The following is a 4,976-nucleotide window of genomic DNA, read 5'->3' as shown; positions in this document are numbered from 1 at the left end:
GGTGGCGTAGTGCACCCGTCTCAGCCCAGAGGGTGAGTACTCGGGGGTTAGCTAGGACTAGTTCGATCTCGCTCAGGAACATGATGAACACAGCAGGCTAGAGTGGTTCGGGCCGCCGAAGCGTAATACCCTACGTCCACTGTGTGTTGTATTGCTTGAGCCTGGAAGAGCTTGGAGCTGAGTCCAGCGTGTGTCTGAGTGTGCTTGGAGAGCTTGTCCTGTGCAGCGAGTGCCTCCCCTTTATATCTCAAGGGAGGCGCGTACATGGCCGTTGGGTCCCCGACAGGTGGGTCCAATCAATGCAGTATTAAATAGCATGCTGTTCATACATTATGGCATTGCAGGCGAAGGAGATCTCTCTCTGGATTTCCTTGCCTGCTCCTGGAATCCCCCGTTCAGCATGTCCAAGCGCTGTCTTGTCGAAACGGCGCCAGACATAGCTTGCGGCGTCGCCTGCCACGTAGCTGAACGGGTCGTGTAGCTTGCGGCGTAGGCAGCATGATGGAAAAGTGTCGTGCCGTCGTATCCGATTAATGAGCCAGACGGGCCCTGTGCGGATGCGGCGCAGGTGGCTGCGCTGTGTACCTCGGTAATACGCGGTCTACGGTGAGACCTGGCAAAGGCTGCCCCGCGTGCCGCGGCGGCAGAGCACGCCTCAACCACCCGCATTGAATGCGGTGGGTGGGGGAGCCTTCCAATGGAAGACTCGCGCCCGTGCACGTGGCGGCTCCGGACCCCCCCCCCCCGCGGTATGTTGGCCTTATGTGCGTGGGAGGCCCGGATGGACGCGGGAGGTCCTGGACCCCTATGGGGGGTCCGCGGCCTCAGCGGTCGGCTCGGAGTTTCCTCTCCTCAGGGACACGTGGCGTCTTTGGACCCATCCAAGAGCGGGGAGCGGGTCCGGGGCTGTTGTCCTGGTGAGGTAAGGGCCTGACCCGCGGGGCCCGGCTGCTCCGCCCTTTACCGCATAGTTACGGAGGACTACGCGAACCCTGCCTTGCTGCAGTACAAGTGGGTACCCCTGCTACAGGGTACCGACAGTAGTTAATATCGTTGTGTGGGTGTTAGTTGTTATCCTCGCGATAGTGGCGCTTCACTGCCCACTTCCGCGTAGAGTTGTACGGTTATGTACCATCTGATGTAATAAAAGTGTTATCAGCATTCTGGGACTGATATTGTATCACTTTTAAGTCTTCTCTTATGATGGGATGCTTCAGAAGCATAACACCCTAATCTCTTCAAGTCGTTGGCGGGCAGTATCCTGCAAAACTTGTCGTCCAACAGATAACCAAAACCTTCGCAGAAAAGCCCTTTTCACAGATTGAATCCTTCCAGTGCAATCTTCCATCTCTGAAGGCTCCGGGAACTGATACCCAGGAGCGGCAATCTTGTCCAAATCCTGGCAGCCTTCGTGGTCGAGCAACGCGAAGGCGTTCTCGCACGAGATAACTGCCGAGTTGTCCGAATATTTGTCAAAATATTCCCCAAGACCGCAAACTCCTTTAGCATCCAGTCAAGAAGACCGTTTACGCCCAGACCATCGGACCTCAACAAAGGCTCGGGCTCTGCCCCGAAGGTCGCGAGCGCATCTTTGTAAGCTTCATAGATCTCTGAACTCTTCTCAACAATCTCATCAATGGCCTCGCTAAGCAACTGCATGTTCTCCCAGGCTTCCACTTGCAATTTCTCGATTAGCTGATCTTTCTTAGAACACTCTCCAGAAAGGTGAATGGCGAGCTACTCTGCCTTCTTGGCATCGTCAACACCCTTAGCAATCTCTTGCCTTAGCCCCTCAATTGTTTCTTCCTTAGAATCTATCTCTTTCTACATCTCGGCGACAACAACGTCATGGCGTCTTGCCCTTTCCTTCAGCTCCTCATTTTATTTCTACCGAGAATCGTCACGAGCCTGAAGCGTAGCCAACCCTTTCTTCAACTCCTCATTCTCCACAGTCAAACGAATCTTTTCAGCCGCACCTTCGAGCATCTTATCAGACTCCATCTTCGCCCTTTTCAAAAGCACTCTCCCAGCAACGAGAGCCTTTGCGTTCATCACCGCAACCACACGGCCAAGATCCCCAGTGCCATACACTTCAAGTTCATTCTCAAAACCTACATAAGGCACGGCCATTAGATAATCTACTACACAGACATCACAAAAAACAAACAGAAATACCTTCGATATCGAATAATTCCTTCTCCAGCTATTGCCCCTCCACGGCCGAGGATGTACCCCACGAAGGTAAAGGTACCCCCGCAAATCCAAACTCGATCTCGTGGCTCAACGTCGCCATCATGGTGGCAACATCTACTTCACAAACCCAAGGAAGATAAGGGTCAATATCCAGTCCCTGAAATTTAATAGGACGAGGAAGTAGAATCCCACCTAGCTCGTCGAAGTGATCTTGCTCATCTCCTTGAGCATCCTCACCCATCAGCGCCACCTCCGCCCTTACAGAACCCTCGCGGGCCTCAGTAGAAATGACATCAGCCTTCTCACCGGTAGAACTTTCTGGCACCTTCGAAGGTTGTGTGATCAAGGTTGCACCCGGTGCATCCACAACCTTTGCGGCAACCTTCGCTGGGGTCGGAGTCGGCCCAGCACCAACCGCACTTATAGGCACATCAGGATCAATAGTCGTCCCCTCGTCTTCCAGATCAAGCAAGCTAACACTTCAAAGACCAGTGCTGCTTGGTGGGTGAAGCTTCACAACCACATCCCCAACGCTGTCTGGGCCTGAAAGGAGGGACCCAAATTGATCAAGATAAAGCTCCATAGATTCTCCTCGGAGAGGGGAGTAACTTACTGTCTCCTCTAGCTCCCGCATAAAAGATTCACTACACATCTCACTATGAGAAACACCGCGAAGGTATCGAGCTAAGCGATTACCTTTCTTCGACAAAAGCACCTTCGGAGGTGGACGGGGTGGCTTTGCAGACAAGACCTTCGGTTCAGCCTTCGAGGATCCAACGTCCGCAGAAGAAACTTTTCTCTTCTTAGCAGCGGGATCTTCACTCGAAGCCCCCTTGCTCCTCTTCTCAGGTTTCTTGGGCTCCTCCCGGTCAGGATACTTCACGCCCATAACGGCGATGGACCGATTCACACGAGAACCCCCCAAGCAGCAAAGAATAAAAGAATCATGCTCCTTCGAGAGATATGGCCCCACTATCTCCACCGCCCTCTCCTCGACCTCCACCACAATAGCCTTGTCACTCTTGCCGGGCGGTTTGATCAACGCAAGCTTCGGAAAGGGAATATATAGTCTCCTTTGAAGCTCGCACCCTAACCTTCCCAAGGGGATTTGGATCCCAACTGGCAGACAAGGGCCAGATATTAGCACAAATAAACTCCTCAACCAAGTCCCTCCCTCCAATCAGCCCGGCCGCTGACGCAAACGCGTCCAGGCAATCCTTGTAACCAGCACCAGACCGTCGAAACTCTGCCTGACTGATGTGCTCGATGGGAAGAATCTTCGAAGCCAAAGGATAGGAAACTTCGGCTGGATTATCAGCACTTGGAAAACCAACTTTGGCGTAAAACCAAAATTGGGTCCAGTCGTCATCCCATCGATTCTTTTGACAATATGACAGCTCCAACCGGTCAATCTTTAACGACTTGTTGGGCCTACGGGACACGAAGGTACAACATCCACTCTGAGCAATACCTCATCTTCATCCGCAAATCTGACCATGCGACCCTGAGGGTGAAGCTCATACAGGCGGCAGAACGTATGAACTGATACAGGCCCCGCGAAGGTCCTGACGGCCCAGAAAAACTTTGAAAGCTGAACGATAGCGTTCGGTGTCAACTGATGAATTTTCACCTTGAACTGGGACAATATTTCTGGAACCGCCGGGTCGAGGAGGAACCGAAGCCCAGCAACAAAAAAGTCGCGAAACACGACACATTCCCCATCTTCGGAACTGGGAGTTTCCTCTGCTTGAGGCGGACGACACACCCCCGCAGAGAAATACCCCCTCTCAACGTACGACTCGATCAGAGCCGCAGACATAACCGAAGGTCCAAACCTTAGGGTCGGCGCAGGTTTCTCCCTCTTCATCAGATCAGAAGGGTCGGCGTCAACGTTTGATAGATCCTCGTCCCCCTCCAACAGGTGATCCTTTTCCTCGGACAAACCAGCACCTTCGGTGATGTCTTTTGCCTTAATCCTCACACGAGCCATCCCTGTAAGAGCACACAACACCTGTGAAATCCGCAAAAAAAACACTCACGAACGATGCAGGCGACGCAAAGATCCTACAACTCGCAAACCACTATGCCAAGCTGCAGAAGCAAAGAAGCTCGAAGCTCTTGGCGAATCACAACACCACACGTGGCAAGCTCGAAAAATCAACAGAGCTTCACTACAAACATAAGGCGTGAAAGCGAGGCCTCAACCCCCCCCCCCTATATAGGGAGGTAAAAGTGAACAGTTGCATATCAGTAAAATTGAGAGGAATACCAAACGCCACCCAAAAAAATTGACACGTATAAAGAAGTCACCTTCGGCTCGTCCCAACCTCCGACGGAGTGAGATGTTTTTTGGTTGCAGGTGATAGAGGCTTCGAGGGTTCGGCCCGTCGGAGTCGGCCCACGCCCACGAGGGGCTACTGTTGGAGATCATTGCCTCGGATGCCGGAGGTTGCCCGAAACCACAGGGTGGGAGCCGAAGGGACCGACGGTCACCGAAGGCCAGGAGGTTACCCTTTCGGCCGAAGGTCAAAAGATTTGCCCGAAGGTTTCCGGAAGAAGCTGAAAGTTGCTGAGTCCCCGAAGGTGATTCTATCACCCGAAGGTCACCGGAAACTACCGAAGGTCTAGAGAAGCGCGCGAAGGTCAACTGCTAATCCGAAGGTTACTGTAGACCTTCAGGGTAGCGTCCCGATCACGAATCGGATAGGGTAGACAATTTGTACACTCCGACCTGTATGAAATGACCTACGGCCCGGAATATTTCGCAGAATATTACGGGCAGG

This window comes from Panicum virgatum, chromosome 4N (genome assembly GCF_016808335.1).
Source record: "Panicum virgatum strain AP13 chromosome 4N, P.virgatum_v5, whole genome shotgun sequence".
In the NCBI taxonomy this organism is placed as follows: domain Eukaryota; kingdom Viridiplantae; phylum Streptophyta; class Magnoliopsida; order Poales; family Poaceae; genus Panicum; species Panicum virgatum.
This window is presented reverse-complemented; position numbering follows the sequence as displayed.